The following is a 19,349-nucleotide window of genomic DNA, read 5'->3' as shown; positions in this document are numbered from 1 at the left end:
GAGAGAGAGTCTAAAGTTTCAGGGATGTAAAACGATTATGGTGGTGATTCATCTACATATATTGGAACATTAGAATCCCTTATAATACTATTTAATACAAAACAATAGTTGTGTTTATAATTTGTTTTTCACTGCTGTGTAAATAGTTCCTCCCATCACAATCGTTGTGTATTCAGAAAAACAAGAACTTTTAATTGTACCGAAATAATCCAATCAAACTGTGGTGAAATTTGAAATGTATTATAGTATTAGTTGGTATCATTAATGACATACAGTTGGTTTGATGTTCTTATGATGGAATACGATGTTAGTTTTATACCAGCGTTAATGGGATGGTGTAGTGGTTAACACCTCTGCCTTCAACACTGTAGACTGGGGTTCAATCCCCACCTGGGCAAAAACCCTACACTATACCAATAAGAGTCCTTGGGCACGACTCCTAACACTGCCTTGGCCTACCTGTGCAAAATGATCAAATTGTAAGTCGCTCTGGATAAGAGCGTCAGCCAAATGCCATAAATGTACCCGTGTCTATCACAAAATTACACCTTTAACTCATCATGCCGTAGTATATTATCCCAAAAGTGTTGGGGGTCATCTAGATATTTATTGGAAAATGCAAGACAAGATGAGTTCTTTAGAAATTAGTCTGGGGTTTTTTTGTGACCTCTTGAAAGACTCATCAGTGTGCACTTGGTGAAACTATGGTAGGCCTCCTGGGAAGGTTCACCACTGTTCCAAGATTTCTCCACTTGTGGACAAGGGTTTTCATTGTGGTTTGCTGGAGTCCCAGATTTCAATGGCTTTGTTTTGCATCTGTTTTTGAATCTCTTTACGTGGTATCATGTGCTGCTTTTATGTAAAGCAGACCTTCTAGTCTGCTTTATATTGCCAGACAGGTACCACTGACGTGATTCAACAAGTCTGGTCGTATTCGTGCTTGGGTGTGGCTTGTGAAATTGGACCCAATAGTCAACTGAATTCGGTTAACTGGTTAACCCAGCAAACTAAAGTGGCAACTACTTTTTCACACAGGGCCATATATAGCTGAAGAGCATTTTTCCTTCCATTTTCCACCTTCATTTAAAAACAACATTTTGTGCTTGCATGGGTTACCGTAGTCTAATATTAACCGTAGCTTGATGATCTGAAACACTCAAGTGTGACCAACTTGCAAAAAAAGAGCAAATACTTTTTCACAGCACTGTATATGTAGTCCACCTTTTGTATATGTTGTATAAAGTCTCACCAGCTGTAGGGTTGGGAGTGGGGTTTTGTATGCCTGTTTTGTGGGTCCTTTAGGGAGTTTAGGTAAGCAGACCTTTCTTGTCTTTTCTTTTCTTTGGACTAGGTAAGCAAGGAAATAAAGCTAGTTTGGGGCTTTGGTTTATTAGTTTTTGGCATTGGCCAACTTGAAGTCATATCTGGTGTTTGTCTTTGTACAGATTTATCCACCATTCACCATGTCCACCATTATGGCCCAACCCAAGACTAGGTTGTAACAGCAGACCTTCCGGATATATCTTTGTTTATTAAGGCTGAAAGGCAAGGCAGTTTCCTAAAAAACAGACGAAAGATGAGAGGAAACGACTAGTCCAATATGCAAATAAATGATGGCAGTGAGTTTTTTTTAACATAGTCCTTCTGGAAAAGTCTGTTTGGTCAGCATCCCAGGTAGTCATTTCCAGTCATGTGAGAACCCCTAACTTTTTGAATGGGGAGAAACTTATAAACTCCACATTAACGTTTCCTGACATCTCCAGGCCAACACACTAACAGTGAGCTAACTGGGTAATCACGACCTAATGCGCTAATCACAACCTAACACACAAGCTAACATGCTAGTTACGTGCTAACATTAAAGACTTATTATTGATGATAGTGGCTACTGCTAGTGAAATTTAACAAAGTCACAAACGCTATTGCAAATGTTTTGTGCAAGTGAGTTTAATCAAAGTCCTCATAGAAAGGTCTGTTCAGTCAATTTACTTTTTCACATAGGGCTCTCTAGTAATCTTTAGTTCAGTAAAATCTGACCAAGAATGGTTTAGGTAGAAGCATTTCACTCAAATAACTTACAGAAAGCATGTTTTTTTGGGTTGTTCTGGTTACTGCTCCATATCTTCAAATACCTCCACAATGAGGGGCTTTTCCTGCTTGTGGCTTTACTAGCAAACTGATTGCCCTTTTTCGTTGAAGGGTGGGGCTTTCCCATAGTAGATATCATGTTAAGCATTATGAGCTATCTCATTTATTTTTCAGTGAATTGTCTCCTCATTTTTAATGCCTTTGGTTTTAGTCAACACTCAGAAATTAAGGTATGAAACTCACAAGGGGGCAGTAACCCTCTTATCACTGGTGTGGTACCCTCAATGGTACATCTCAGTACCTTTAGTCAGGGAACATATACCATAATCTGTTAAAATTATATACACCCTGTCTTGTCTCCAGCCGTTTTATTTCATTGCTCTGTTTTAAAACATTGGGTTATGGAACTAATACATACTTCTTACTTGAGAAAAATTTATTTAGGGGGCACAATTGGGCTGTAAACCAATGTGGTACCTTTGAGGGTACATTTACATTGTTTGTACCTTGATGAATGTAAAATGTATCTGCACAGAGCTTTTAACAGTGAACAAGGTATTACTGTATTTCAGTGAAGCTGTAGAGTTGATTCACCTTCACACAGTTACATGCCTTTGCTGAGCAGCATCAAAGATAGTGTGATATGACAAAACCACGTAGGGATCAAAGATTTAAATAAACCGGAAAAGGTGGAGCAAAACAAATCCAGGAATGTAGGAAAGAAAAAAAAAATACAGCAAGCAAGAGCGTCTCAGGCCCGGCTGAGCTTGGTGACTAAAACTGAAAGATATAGTGCAGCCTCTGTGCCTCGACTTTCAAAACAACCAGTAAAACCATGTTTTTCTCTCTCTCTCTCTTGAGGCCTTTCCTTTCTCACCACTGCAGGTTTTCATCTATGGCACCCAGGTGACAGTTACATAACACTAGCTGCTGTGAGAGTTTGTAAAAAAGGGGCTCTGTCTCAGTTCAGAATCCCAGCAGGCTAAACCAAGTGAGCATGTGCACACTTGCTCCTCATGCACCTTGATTCGACACCCAGTGCACCATTTCAAGCTGAGATTACCCATATTTTTGCTCTATTCCTGCCCCAAACATGCATGAGCCAGTGAGTTCTCCAGGGTTTTATGTAGTAGGCCCAAGAACAGAAAGAAAAATGAAAAGGCCTTCTCACAGCCAGACTCTCTTGACAGTGTGAGAATACCTGCGCCCAAGAAAAGAATGATAAGTTACAATTCAAATAGTTCCAAAAGAAATAACTCATGGCATTAGTTATCATTTCATCCAACATGTTTATTCATAGTTATCAAACAGATCACAAATCACATACTGTGTTCTCTATCAAGACTTTGTAATGACATTAGTTACACTATAATGGCCTAAACAGTTCAAGCAGAGCCCTGTTTCTCACAGGTGTTGTTGTATGGGGTTCTTGAAGGCATTGTCTAGTGTGTTATACTCACACTATCTTTCTATAGCTATCTGAAAACCAGTCAGAGAGGAGGGACCTCTAATAAAACAGTGTACAGTTCTGGGACAGAATAACAAATGGGGGGGGATATATAATGGGCTTACTCAAGTATTGTCAGTGGCGAACTGTGACTATTAGAGCTAGGCCTTCAATTCAAGCCATAATTGTATAAACCTGCTCAAAATATAATAAAAAAAAACCCACCTGTACATGAATGCTAAATTCTGCTAGCACCCCAATGGGATTCTCATAGTTTCTAGCACCAAGCCAAACCTTTTTTTGCCCATTCTACATTAAAAATAGACATTTGGGGCTTCTAAAAGACATCCCAGGCTCCACTTTGGGTATTATAAGCCATTGGGTAATAGTGAATGCTCTAAGAAGCTTTGCTGGGGCCAGTTTCATCTGAGGCAGTTCTGAAGGCAAAAGGGGGTCTGACCTTTCACTAGCAATGTGTACCTAATAATGTGGCTGGTGAGTGTATGTCCTGCTAGGCAGTATTTACAGCATTGCATGCCTAAGGCTCATTCTTTTGATAGAACTCCCAGTTCTACTTCTACTGTGCTTTTGATTCATCAATGGTCTATCATTACAATACCCAGCAAAAGCTGCATAAATCTGTCACTGAACCACTGATTTATAAGATCATAAATAAATACAGACACAGTTTTTGGCTTTCCAGCAGTAAAAGCATCTGCCTTTCTTCTGCATTAGCCAGCCAACATCAATCAATCAATAAATAAATGAGCATTTCAACATTCCTGTGTTCTGAGTGAAGGAGCTCCATCTAATACCTTTGGGATGAGTTACAGTGTCATTTATCATCTAGATCTAATCATCCCCTATCAGTGTCTGACTTCACTCATGCTCTTGCACCTGAATGCAATCAAATCCTCAAAGCAATGTTCCACCATAGTAGCCCTCCCAGAAGAGTAGTTGCTTCAATAAATAGTGGGATAGTTCCTTGATTCAAACACTGGACAAACGGGTGCCCACAAACTTTTGGATACTTGGTGAACATACAAAGCTATGCTAAACATGAACAACCTTAATTTATTGCAGGTTTATGCCCAGTAGTTCACATTATTTAGAGCTTTGTAAGACTTTCTAAAAAGAAAACTGGTGAGTTTAATCAATGCCATTAAAGCAGACAGCATGCAGTTTAGTAGGCTACAGTCTGGTAGCTCTGCTGCCATTGTTCAGAGGCCTCTGTTGTGTTAGGAACAAATCCTGGCCTGCTGTTTGCAGCAATTCCTGACTGTGGCTGGAATAGAACAAATCCTAGCAGTGTGATGAAGTAATGATCTCCTGTCGGGAACAGCAGCTCAGTTCAAAGCAGTAGCTCAGGCACCTCCAGTCAATCTGCTGATGTGATCAACACGTGCTACGGCGGGCAGCTCAGCTCAGCAGGCATTATGACCTGAAAAGACAAACAGGCTCTGACTGACTTTGATCTAATGTTTCTGTTATTGAGATATTATGTTGCTGTGTCATGGGTTTTATTGTATAATTACGGACTGAAATGGAACCCTGTCTGGTGCACTTGGCAAGCTCATTTTACCCATAGTGTGTAATAATGTAATAACAGTGGAAGATTATGTGCAGGGATTGAAATACATTGACCATAAACTTTATTTGAAACACCTACATGGTTGCTTTATAAGATCCGCCTACCTACAATATAGAGTGCAAATGTCAGAGACCTCATTTCATTTATTGAATTTCCAGTCAAAACAGCCATTATGCACAATTTGTTAATTATTCATTGTTTTAATATAGTTAACAGAAATTACCCAAGCCTCAACAAATACACCAATCAGGCACAACAGCGTCCTTTGGGCAGCGTCCTGTGACTGCTGATGATGGGCTAGAGGATGACCGACACAAACTGTGCTGCAGCAGATGAGCTATTGTCTCTGTCTTTACATCTACAACGTGGACTGGCAAGGTAGGAGTGCCTAACAGAGCGTAGAGTGAGTGGACACAGTGGTTAATAACTCCAGTGTCTGACACACTAACACACCACCACCACATCACTGTTACTGCAGTGCTGAGAATGAACTAATACCCAAATAGTACCTGCTCTGTGAGGGTCCATGGGGGTCCTGACCACTGAAGAACAAGGTAAAAGGGGGCTGACAAAGTATCAGAGAAGCAGATGGACTACAGTCTGTGATTGTAGAACTACAAAGTGCAGCTATACAGTAAGTGGAGCTGATAAAATGGACAATGAGTGTATACACAAGGAGGTGGTCATAGTATATATCAACATAGTATTTTTATATTTATTGTCCTTTCTTTAAATGTATTTATAGCTTCCAGAAAACACTTGCTTTCAGGTTTTCAAAAAAAAAAAAAAGAATACAAGAACATTTTTCACACCTCCAAAGTCCAGTCTAAGAAGTTGGTTACATGGCTTCTCATGATCTGAAAAACATTCGATGCCATAGAGGTCTGGTGGCCTGTCCATTGTTCTAAGATCACTGTCAGCTTCTTTAGCAAACTTTCTTGATATTTGTCTATTTCCTTTTCTCAATAAGAGCTTCTTGACAACTACACAAACGTTCAGACCCATAGCCCTGAGTTGTCTTCTCACAGTGGAAGGATTCTTTCTCAAAGATGAAAGCTTTAAGTGCTGTTTATCTGATGTTGAGAGTTTCAGTGGTCCACCAATTTTGTCTAAATCTTTTAATCATTTTTTGATGTTTTTTCCCAGAACTCTCTTAGCACAAAGATGATTCTTAAATGGTATGGTGGTCATGATTTTGAACACACTGTTTAACAGTCAAGTTAATTTTAATGTCAAAAAGTATTTTGGGAAACTGTGCTCTGCTTTTTCGCTTCTTTTCATCTGGCTTTCCAATCAGCTCAGAACTATCTCCAGAAAAAAGAATACCTTCTACTTAATGGATGTTTCGACTGGAAATTAAATTCAGGGTCTCTGACATTTGCACTGTACAGTGTAAGTGTGGAATTACAGACTGTAGAGTCTCTGTACTTTTACAAAGTAGGTCAGCCAATCTCTGTTGCATTTATCAATCGCCAGATTTTGGACCACTGTTGGCAAAGCAATATAATGGAGGGTGGACAATTCTCAGCACAGCAGCGACACTGACATGGTACTGTATGAGAAACAGTGGTGTTCCTAGCCCTGTGGTCACTGATGAAAGGATAATTGATGGCTAACAGAAACTGTGATTGAACTGATGGGCTAGAGTCACTACAGCCATGAGGTAGAGCTGTAGAAGGCATTTAGAAGAAACAAGGCAGTAAATGTTTTGTATATTGTTGGTGGGTATCAATGCAAGACTAGATTAATTGCTTAGTTGTGTGGCAACACAGGATTTTGGCAGGCAGCATGGGACGTATCATGTTGATGCAGTAGTTATTGTGTTTGGTATTTCATTGGTGAGCAGTAAGTTAAGTGATACTTTTTTAATCCCACAAACGGGGAAATTCCACCTCCGAATTTAACCCATTCGTGAAGTGAAACACCACATACACACTAGTGAATAAACACACACTAGGGGCAGTGAGCACACTTGCCCGGAGCGGTGGGCAGCCCTATCTACGGCGCCTGGGGAGCAATTGGGGTTTAGGTGTCTTGCTCAAGGACACCTCAGTCATAGACTGTCAGCACTGGGGATCGAACTGGAAGCCTTCCGGTCACAGGGCCTCTTCCCTAACCTCCAGCCCACGACTGCCCCAAATAATGTAATGGTTTACCACAGTGATCAAAGGCCTCAAAGGCCCTCATATTAGAAAAGTTATTGTCTAAATGACATTGGTGTGCAGACAAAAGTGTGCAGTAAAAGGCCGATTGTTAATATGTGTTGGTATTCACTGATACAAGACATTGGTTTATTGTGTTGTTTTGTGGTAATGGCATTGTTATGCAGACAGTGGCATGCAGTGATGTTTACCTGACTCCAGAGTGATGCAACTGTCTAAATGTCAGCCCTATAATCAGGAGATTATAGGTTTGATCCCCAGTGATGCAACCATTCATGGCCAGACAGGTAGGCTTCATTGCCTTGCTCTCTCTGGGTGGGTAGGATGGCCCTCTCTGACAGAGCAATGGTTGGTACTTTCTTCTTTTTGTCCTTTGAGAGCATTCAGTTGTGCAAAGATGCAAAGGAAGCTATAGTTAGCCTTCTCCCTCCTAGCCTTGGTAGTATCATATGATTTGGAGAGTCCTAGCGAGGGTGGAATTGGACATGACTAATTTGGGGAGAAAATTGGAAAACAAAAGGGCTGTATATGTAACATTGTTGCACTGTGTCATGTAACAGATACAGTACAAAGCAGAGCTATCACATAGAATGCATTACAGAAAGATCGCAGAAAAACATCAAGCTTAAGTTGATTTTTACACTATACTTGTATAGATTTAATGAAGTAAGACTTTGATCATCACAAATCTTGTTTGATGCTTGCAACTGTTTACAAGCTTACAAAAGTTGTTTTCTTGAGATAAAATGAAAATATAATAATCTTGATAATTTTGAGATTTATGATATCGAGAAAACATTTTTTGTTATTGTGAGATAACAGGAAAATGATGTTGCCATCTCAAGATCTCAACAGTACAATTCTAACTACTTCATGGCTTCTCTGGGCCCCAGGACCTAATAGACGATTAGCATTTGTCTGTTTATCTAAAAGTCTGGCTGCTACTCTCAGCATGAAAACCCAATTTCAAAAACAGTTAGGACAGTAGATAAAATGACAATAAAAACAGAAAGCAGTGATTTGTGCACGAAAGCCATTACCTCAAACCAACACAATCAACACTATGAACCAATGGCTTTAATCACTGTGTACCAACACATATCAAGACCCAGCCCACTACTGCAAACTAGTGCCTTCAAATCAATGCCATTTAGAATTAACCTCTGTAAAACAGTCATTTGGCCATTGTGCTAAATTATTACTCAGATTTACAACAGCACAAAGAAGAGATATTTATTGTTATCTTATCAAATATCTTTATTTTTGGAAATAGAATCGAATCACTCTTAACAATTCAAAATGCAAAAGCCAGTCCCTGTCATTGTCATACATTTCTCTTGCTCACACTGACACAAAGACTGCATTTCTCAGCATCCCCTGAGAGATCAAGTGACTTGGGCTTACGCAATCCACCAATCACTGTTCATGGTCAGCTGAATACTGATCTGTTGCACCTGCTCTGTCTGTCTGTCATGTGACCAGATTTGGTTTAGTTTAAAAGCCCAGGCTTTAGATTAGTTACCTTGTGAGGTATCGCTTCTCCTAGTGGAACTACTGAGCTTTTTCTGCTTGTTGTGTTGTCTTCTTGTGTATTTGACCTTGTTTCTGTATTTTCTGACTTTGTTGCCTTTGCACTTTTTGTATCCGTTTGCCTTTGTAATGTTTGTCCTCCTCTGTCTTTTTCCCACGAGCATCTGTCATAGTTTTAAGCATGCTAGTGTCAATATTATGGGTAACTTGCTCGTCTGTGAAGGCACCAACAATGCAGAGGGATCTGTATGCATTTTAGAGCATATGCTGCCATCTAGACTACATCTTTTTCAGGGATGTTCTTGCCTGTTTCAGATAGACTGCCAAGTCACATGCGTAGCTTCATTAAAAAAAGAGACCGCAGGTGCTACACTGGCCTGCATGTATTCCAGACCTGTCTCCCATTGAAAATATATGGCTCAATATGAAATGCAATTTACAACTATGGAGACCCAGATTATAGAAGCTGAAGTGTTATATATAGCAAGAATGGGAAAAATGATCACTTCCACAACCACAACAATTGGTGTCCTCAGGTTCTAAATGATTACCAAACTTTGTTTAAAGGAAAGATGATGTAACACAGTGGTAAACCCAGCCTTGTGCCAACTTTTTGGAACATGTTACAAGCATCATATTTGGCCAATACTGTTATTTGGTTGAAACATTCAACAACTTGTCTTGAATAAAGGTCAGAAAAGGCTGGCAATTAATTTGCTGTCTGTTTTTTTTTTTTATTATTATTATTATTATTCTGCCTCAACATTTTTGGAATTGAATTGGTAAATTTCAAGTCTTGTGAGATGAGACTTTTATTTAGCATAGTAATGGCAAAATGTGGAGTGAGGTGCTGTGATGTGCAGAGAAATGGAACGGTATCTCTGTGTACATCTTCATCAAAAACAATGGTTTCAAAATGTTGAATGCTTGAACATTGGCATGCCATAATGGTTTGCAGTATTAACACTGGCGTGGAGTTGCTGACATGCAGTAATGAGCCGCTTGCTTTTATGTGGTGGTATCGAATGAGGCAGTAAAGGATTGATTATTAACGTGTTGGTAAGGAGTGATGCAAGACATTGCTATGCGCTAATAGTCAGTCTACGTGTTGGTGTGAGCTAATGCAGGGCTGTCTATGCACCAGTGTGCAACAATGTATGGACTGTGCTGGTGTACAGTGCAGCATGGGGGTGGACAGTGTTCCTCTGTAGATGGATTGTAGTAATGTTCACACTGCACACTGAGGGGTCTGTTTGCTGGCTCTGGGCCCAGAGAGACATTCAGTGTCCTGGCCCTATGACGGACATTCCAACACCTCTGCTGTTTGAAGTTTGTGATGTGCTGGGAAAGCAGCTCACAGCCCCTCTCTGTGATGGCTGGAAACTCAGAGATCCCATTTGTCACATTTAGCATGACCTAGGTAGCAAAGTCAGGAAAACCTCTCACCTAAATGGTCATGTTCTCATGGTCCTGGTTAGAGATCTGATGCATTGATATCACTTTGCTTGAGACATACATAGGTACTTCATATCATGTGCATAAGCATTCAATAACATACATAAAACAATATTTATGACAGTAATAAGAAGATGTTTCATAAAACATCTTATGTCATCATATAATTACATTAGTTGTTTGTGAATGTTCAAGGTTAGCTTGACAAATATGTTATTCAATGTTTTTAGATGTGTTATGAAGTCCCTATTTAGGTAGCTTTTAGGGGCTATTTTTCTACCACTGCGAATGTAACTATGTACAGTATATATGTATATATATATATATATATATATATATATATATATATATATATATATATATATATATATATATATATATATATATATATATATATATATATATGTAATCACTTTATTACTACTTCCATTCTATGTGGGAGACTTGCTTTCAGTTTTTCAAAGGAATCTGCAGGCAAATATTCACATATTCACGATGCAAGTAATTCAGTGTTGTTGCTGTCTGGACTCTGGGGTGGTCATTCCATTGATTGGAGGACACCAGCAGCTTCTTTGCTTAATTTACAAATGTTTTCTTTTTCCCTTTCTTAGTGAGGGCTTCTTAACAGCTACACATCTTTTTAGACCTATAGCGTTGAGTTGTCTTCTAACAGTGGAAAGATTGACAGAAGCATTTGTGGATTTTTTCAAATCTAAAAGATGAAAGATGTTTATCTGATGGGGGCAGTTTTGCTGGTCTACCTGGTACATTTTGTACATTTTGTCTGTGTCTTTTGGAAACTATTTTATTTAATTTATTACTTTGATTTTCCCATTTCTTTTGCAAATGCATTGTCTATTTTCTTCAAAAATCTCCTGAGAGGGTGGTCTCTGACATTAGCACACAACTGTTTTGAAAAAACAAAACAAAACACTGTTATAAACTGTTAGAATGCATCCCTAGGTAGCTCCTCATTAGGTACAGCCAAGAATGCATACATGTACAAACTGATAGTAACAAAAACATGTCAACTAATCAAAGACATTATATGGGTAATGTGTATACTGTGCAATGATTAAAGGGCTTGGAAAGGGTTTATGATCCGACCAGTTTAAGTGTACTTGGTTTTTCTATTAATGCTGTCATCTTTGGTCACACCGTTGCACATTGTTTTCACAGTGTTTTGTTCCCATTAAAATTGTTTCAAAGGTTAGACTCTGCAGGGGGTCCCGCTGGCTCTAATTTAGTCCTGATGACGAATGCAGTGACGCTAGTGCACTTCGCACGTGTTTGCTTTCCCTCCATACTTCAGACACCTTGTTGACTTATCTCACCATAAACCCACAAAGGCAGAAAAAGAAAGACTGAGAGAGAGAGAGAGAGAGAGAGAGAGAGTCTGAGATCCTGCAGGAGGTGAACAATTTGACAGTATTTCATCATTTTTATAGTAAAAAAACTTTCTTAATTTCAAAATGTATACTGGTACAGATTAATGATTACCTATAAACTAAATATTACTATATCATAATAATGTAGTTTCATTATTTTACTAATCAAATGACTTGATTCTATTACTTTTGGATAACTTGCCTTTCCTATAATTACCCATTTAAAATTTCTTAATACATACTAAGGCTTATTATTCAGTAACTACAGTGACTTCAGTGCAAGCTGGCTGAGCTGTTCTTAATTTATAGAAGTGTGTAATAAAATGCTGCACCTGCCAGTGGGTTCTGGTCATTTAAAGGTTAAATAAATACCACAAAAACAATTTCAACACAGTTTAATAACACAAAGTAAACAGGAGAACTGCACTGTTGAAATTGCTGAAATTGTTGAAATGATATACAGTGCAAATTTTAGAACCCCTGGTCAATTTACATGGTTTGTTATTTTTCTGCAATAAGCCAAAATAAGCAAAAACATTATTGACGCATCCCCACAGTTTAAAGCACAGTTGCCGAATGTAATTTTTGGGAAAAAAAAACAAAAACATAAGATGTGGCCTGTGCAAAAGCTACACTACATGGTAGTAGTGTTGTAGTACTAGAGTCTGTTAAATTAACAGTCTTGTCTTGGTCTTAACATCATTTAGTCTTTAGATTGTCTTGGTCTCAGTGGGTAAGGTGTACTCAAGTGCAATGCCTCTGTCTGTTCTAACTGTATTTTTTTTTCTATTATTAATACATATAAAACATATAAAAAAGTCTTTATATTTAAATAAAATGTGTTCACTGCTGCCTGAGGATCTAATCGATCTTTCAGTCATGGCTTAACTGGGAACTATTTATTTGATGATGTTCATTGATTTCAAATTTCAAACTGCCCACAGGGCAGATCAGAATGCTTTGATTACTATGTAATAAAATAAGTATAAATATTTAATTGGCTCTTGGTGTTGAGTGCTGGAAAAAATCTTAATCTGGTCTCGGCCTGGACTCTGATTCAGTGTCCAGGTCTTGGTCCTGGCTCGCCTTGTCTTTCGTGGTCTTGACTACAACCCTACACATTTTTTCAATTTGACAAACAGCAAATAACAGAAATTGTGCACTGATATTAGAAAAAACTAGCCATATTTAAGTTTGTTTTCTGTAGAGGAGAGGTTAACATATTTAATGTAATTAAACATGTAATTCTTTAAAAGAGGTCTTCACAGATGCCTTACTGCAAAAAACTGACCTCTTGTCAAGTAAAATGTTCTCAAATCCAGTCCATATATCTAATGTTTACAATTTTGAGATGGCTGTGCATTTCCTAAAAGAATGTGCAGCCTATTTCCACTTTCTAAAAATTGTTTTTACATCATTTTACTGAGCAAAATTTCTTACTATTTCTTACTTTCTCACTATTACCTATTTGCCTAGATTTAAGATAATTTTTCATGACAAGATACGATTTTTTTGCAGTGCTGTAGTTGTCTGTGCTTTTAATGTGCTGTGCAATCATTTGAAAATGAATTCAATGAATGTTTGAATCAGATATTTGACTAAAGCATGAATAGTTTGAAAAAATGAAATTAATAGAGGAATATTGTACCCTCTGAGATTTTAATTCCTATTTTATCCTGCTGGGTGACTTACCAGTCACAGGAACGATATGGATCTTCAGAGACCTTTTTGGATTGGTTAATCTAACGTGCTATTTGGAAGTCATTCATCCCGACATGATTTCATGTCTAACTTACAACTTTCCAACAAGAATACAGGCTTAAATCCCTCCCTGTCATAACAGTACAATCTTAAAAAAGATGGTTTTTCCAAGGTTAGTAGTGAAGATGATGGTGTTATATAGAATCGTGAACATTCAAAGAACCATTTGCATACTTAAATGGTTCTGTGCATGGTGGAATTGTTCTTCAGATTGACAGAGAATGTGTTGTGTATGATTCTATAGAGAACATTTTTGAAAATGGTTTCTTACCTCACTAAAAAGTTGCTCCTATTTTTACAATGTCAAACTTAGTGCTATGTAGAACACTTGTCAAAAAGTTCTAGATGTAATGATTTTTAACATATTCTCCATATGAAGAACTATTTCACCATGCAAAGAACCACTGAATCATGGAAATGGTTCTTTACTGTTGTACATGCCTTTTGTATTTTTATTTTTATTCATTCTATCTATATATTTGCATAGAGTATTTATTTATGTGGACTTAATTTTGCATGCCTATTACTACTTGTTTTTATGTTGCACCTTCATGCCGAAGCAAATTCCTAGTCTGTGAATCCTGTTCATTGACAATGGCAATAAAACTTCTTCTGATTCTGATTCTGATTTAAGCTTTCATGCTTCTGTATAGATTTCTTTACTATATTGAAATTTACATTGTATTTACTGAAGAACCCTTGAAGAACCATGAGTGGAGCTGAAAAAACTCTGGAAGAAAAGGAAAATTAACCAACAAAATTTTCACGCCACCAAAGGTAAACACCTTTGCTTTAATATGACTCTGACAAATCTAAACTCACACTTCTTTTTAAAAATGAAGTCTGAAAGCACATGTACTTGGTATATATGTGTAACAGTACCAGCCACGATCTATCCTAAACAAGGTATACATTTGTTTTTATCAGTTAGCTACACTATACACCTTGGATAACCACTAATAAAAAATAATATGTGTGGTGGAACCCATTCTGAGTTACTAATAATTATATCACTTACTACAAACCTAGGCTGTTTCTGAACTTGTGTGCAGCTCCTTGAACAGCAGGCCAAAGTTTCCAGTGTTCCACCCATCTGCTGGTGCATCCACTGTACTCCAGCATGTGCCATACTCTGCCAGGAGAAATCCAAACCAGGAGAGACGGGGGATGCAAGACTCTCCAGCCGCTGGGCCAACGAGAAAAACAAGCCTTTGGAACTAAAAAGAGATGGAGCTGAGTGCCTTAATTGGACACAGCAGGCCTAGAAGAAAAAGACATAACATAAAAATAGAGAGAGATTTTTGGAGAGCTGCAATGGAGTCAATGAAAAGAAACTAGAAGCATTTCATTTCATGCCAAGGTTTCTGATCTAAAAAGCATGTTTGACCCAAATTTATTTAATTGTAAGTCTAGGTGCTTCATCTGATTGTTTGCCTTCACCCCACACCCTCAGTTTGTGCTTTCTTGCACACACTTAACATTTAACTTTAAAACCTGTAATAAAACATAAAAATGCATCAAGTCATTTTCGAGGAATATGAATTGGCCTTCTTTTGTAAACAATACAGATGATTGTAATAAATTATACTGGGCCAGATTCATAAAACTCACCAGAAAGAGTTCCATGTTACGCAAAAATGCATACATAAAGTCATGAAGGTGATAATCGCATCAGTGTCTTTTAACGCTGTGGTATTTTCACCTGTGTCCTAGGCAAGAGACAGTTAAAATCCCCATGTATATGATGTCATACATATTAAAGACTCATACCAAGTGAAGTGTGAGTGAAGCTCTGTTTGGCTGCCAGAACTGATATGAAAGAAATGAAAACAAAGAAACAAAGAAAAACTAAATTATCAGAAGCAGAGCTACATTTTTAAGAAAAAGTGCTGGAAAATCATAGTAAATTGTTTAATAAGAATGCTTTTAACTTTTAATCAAGAAACAAAGATGTTGACACCATAAAAATTATGCAAGCCAAAAATGAATTCTAACATCTTACAATTCAACTTTGAATTGTAGGAATTTTTGCACATAAGGTTTCATTTTCCATTAGTAAGAATCGAATTCATTTTACAATTTTATATAATTGCACTCAATTTCAGTCAATTTTTGGCAATGTGAAGTAAAGTTTAACATGGTAGTTTTTTCATACAATTAAAAATGAAAATGACATGCAACAATTCTAATTACTATGGCAAGCTGACTAAGATTTGCAAAAATTCTAATTACTATTGAAAGCCAATTAAAATTAGCTAAAATTCTAATTACTCGGGCAGGCCTATTAAAATTTGCTAAAATTCTAATTACTATGGCAAGCCAAGTAAAACTTGATAAAATTCTAATTACTCAGGCAAGCCTATTAAAAGTTGATAAAAATGTCATTACTTTGGCATGCCAATTAACATTTGGTAAAATGTTGATTACTACAGTAAGCAAACTAAAATATAGTAAATTTTTAATTAGAAATTCAATGTAAACATGTGAAAATTAAATTAAACTAGAGATATTTACTTCTTGATGTCAGAAATGTAGTTTGCTCATGTGAAAATTTTAATTTCACTAGTACATGTTTATTTCTCTATATCAGGAATTCAACTTAAACATTTGAAACCTCACACATGGTGTTTTTTTATTACCTAACAGGTCCTATTTCAGTGAACAAGAGATTTTGTTGAGGTTATTATATGTCAACATACGTAGACAGTACTTTATAAACCTATTATGATTGAACTCCTGATTAGTAAATGGCATGTTAATAATGAAGTAGAAGCTCGTAACTGTATTGTGAAGTAAAAGCTTAAATAATATGAACATATTATATAAAGACAACTATAAAATCCTGATTTGTTCATGATTAGTTAATGATGAGCTAAGAGTTAATAGATGTCATAAACTATTTTTATTATGGAGTGTTACCAATAGCTTATGCTCTGATGTCAATATATCAATAGAATAGAATCAATAGAATAGAATCAATAGAATCAATAGAATTATCTTCTTATATTATCATATATTTTTTCCATAGAAAGTGAGTGTACAGACTCACAGTACAGACAGATGAGTTGTTATACTTGAGTGGCAGGTAAGAAATACACATGCAAAGGCAAAATTCAACCAAGATAAACATTAAAACAGCAGTTTCCTCATTAGAATTATACCTTGGTCAGACAGCCAACCTTGCATGTGTGTGTGCATGCGCACATGTTTCCGTGAGAAAAGGAGAAAGTGTGAGTGAATTTGGGCAGACAGCTTGGTGATCTTTGGGGCCGAGCGCCAGACGGCCAGGAGCAGGGCGTTAGCAAGCGTCGCTCTGTGAATGGCACGGTATGTTTGTGCAGGTGTGGGACGGCCCACTGGAGGAATTTCCTCCTTAACGGGAACCGCGGTGCTGCGGGCCGCGCTCGAACGACCCCACACCCCTCATATGCCACCCCCTCTCCCACACACATGGCTTATGAGGCCTCTATGTGGACTCCACCAAGCGGGTTTAGTCTCTCACCTTTAAAACTGGGTCATGGGTCAGATGTGGGAACTTGACATGCTCCCAGCATCTGCAAACACCTGACAGAAACACATATACCATGAGGTCCACAAAAACCTGTCAGCAAGATATGTCCATCCAAGTGGATGACAGCATTTACATTCGTAAGAAAAACTGGAATACTCCTGGTCAAATCATGTTTTATTGGTTTTCTATGTGAAAATAAGTCAAACATTGAACTACATGAAACTTCAATGTGACATTTGTCTGCAAATTTAGGGCACATTTTCTATATATTTGTTTGATATATCAAAGAAAAACACAAAATATTAAATGTGCCATAACTTTTTCACAAGCTTAAGTTCACCAAAGAAGCCATAATTCTGCATTGAAAATAAACCACCTGTTAGTGCACTCCACTTTTGGCCTTGTCCATCCTATTGGTCTCCTCACCCCCACAGACCTGACCAGGAAACCACACGTAAACCAAAATTCCTCTACTTGAGAGGTACAACATCACATCCCGCCAGTCTTTCAAGCTTCAAGTACATCTCAGTTTTGGCCACCATAGCTTAACACACAAGGAAGACTCTTCTCTGTCCTGACAACCAGGTGGTGAAACACACTTCCACTGGCTTCTGACCAGCAGAGTTCTTAACCATCTTCAAATACTCACTGAAGACCAAACTCTTTATGAAGCATTTAAATTTAAATGAATCAAATTTCACAATTCATAGTTTGTCTCACAACGTTTCGGAACAAGAAATACAAATCTTTGCTGTTCAAAGAAAACCACGTATCTCCATTTTTGTAGATTTTTTATTTTTCTACTTTATTTCAACTTCTTTATTTATGTCTTAATGAATGGCCCAACAGAAATGCTCCAAAATCACAACTATTTACATTACCTTACATTGAAATTTTTGACCTTTCCTGTGAAGTTACTTTTTTGGAGATGCTTGTTTTTCTTTGGACAGTGACAAAATGTAAGTCACACACCAGTCTTTTTATTGTTACTCTTATGTAAATTGCAGCATTAAGATGCTTAGTTGGATGGGGAACCCTAAGAAGAACATTGCCCCCAAACGTTCAGAAATGACCAAAGATAGATCTGAAGGCTAATGTTTGACTCATTTCTCCTCACACATTACAATATCATCTTCCTGTTGATATAACCTGGGAATTTGCTTCCAGTTGTGAAAAACTGGGAGAATAGGGATTCAGTTGTGTTGTGTGTGCTCAGCTTTACATTTAACAAAGCAGCATTTCGATACGGTAATACAGAAAACATGGAAATACCTTGCTCATTTAATTCATTCACCAAGGTACAAACAATGTTAAAACAATGGTTTTGAGGTCCAAATGTGCACATTTAATGTGTTTTCCCAAGAGAAAGGTTCCTATTTGTACCTTATACTAATGTAATGTTTTAAAGTCATTACTTTAAAAATATGCCATGGAACATAGTACAATTATATTTCCTAACTAAAGGGACTAAAGACGTAACTTAGAGGCTACCACCCTCATGCACTGTAGGAGTAAAGCTGACCTACCATTCTTCTGTGTGGTTTATGTTTTGTAGTTGAAATAAGGGAGAAATTACATAAACTGTACTTTTTTATGTCTGTTATAGTTTGGGAGGGAGGTTGTATATCTGTGTGCTGACTGTTATGCCTGATGAGCTTGTGGGTTTATATGTGTATGTGGTGGTGGTGTTACGCTCCATGACGACAATGCTTTGGTGAGGTTTGAGGTTTGGTGAGTCTGTGTGTGGCACCATGACGCAAAGAAAGAAGCGAATGTGTGCAGGGAGGCAGTGTGAACATGTGTGTTAGTGTGATATGTGTAACATTCTCACGGGGGTCTCAACAGTTTGTTGATGACGCCAAACCAAAACAAGAAAGACATAAAAGGGCATATCCTGGTAAAAAGGGTGAGGCCTCCTTAAGCAAAGTAAAAAATCTTTGCCACGAGTGACCAACAATATCAATACCAGTGTATTACCATGACCTGCTTGCCCATGCCATGTCACGGTAACTAAGCAACAGTGCCAACAAAAGCCTAGGAGGTCCAGAGGCTCACTGAGCCACACACGACTGTGGTGAGAGTCGGAAATAACAACTACAATTACCCTCTCACTCATCCATTGGAGAACAAGGACAGAAGGCCGCAGGACAGATGATACTCCTTCATGCTAACTAATCCAGTCACCAAAAATGCTTTGGTTGGTGTCAAGTGTTCAGGTCAGGCCTAAGGGGCACTTAGATTTAGCTCCACGTGAGGCAATGACACAACTATTTTTATGACCTCATCTAGGTCAAACTGATAGAAAGCAGCTGATAGGACCTGACTTCGTAGTCCTCTGGGCATTTTGAGACCGTGATGTCATTTGCAAGCTTTGTGCCAGTCATCTTTGGCACTGGCAGTGCCCACATTGGCCTAG

The 19,349-nt window shown here is 37.9% G+C and overlaps 2 long non-coding RNA genes across 2 annotated transcripts in view; one reads left to right on the top strand and one right to left on the bottom strand.

The window, feature by feature from the left end:
• Window positions 1–3,353: 3,353 nt before the first annotated feature.
• Window positions 3,354–19,349, bottom strand: part of LOC108427485 — a 50,081-nt gene continuing 34,085 nt past the window's right edge. The window contains exons 3-4 of the long non-coding RNA XR_001857860.1: window positions 14,448–14,683; window positions 3,354–4,976 (exon numbers count right to left, since the gene is read on the bottom strand). This is a non-coding gene — a long non-coding RNA (uncharacterized LOC108427485). The remainder of the gene's footprint in view (window positions 4,977–14,447; window positions 14,684–19,349) is intronic.
• On the top strand, window positions 11,596–15,200 carry LOC108427486. The gene is made up of 3 exons (XR_001857861.1): window positions 11,596–11,686; window positions 14,117–14,199; window positions 14,475–15,200. It is a non-coding gene; the product is annotated as an uncharacterized LOC108427486 (long non-coding RNA).

The sequence above is a fragment of the Pygocentrus nattereri genome, chromosome 4, assembly GCF_015220715.1.
Source record: "Pygocentrus nattereri isolate fPygNat1 chromosome 4, fPygNat1.pri, whole genome shotgun sequence".
Classification (NCBI taxonomy): Eukaryota; Metazoa; Chordata; class Actinopteri; order Characiformes; family Serrasalmidae; genus Pygocentrus; species Pygocentrus nattereri.
Note: the sequence above shows the minus strand (reverse complement) of the source record. Positions and strands in the feature narration are given on the sequence as shown.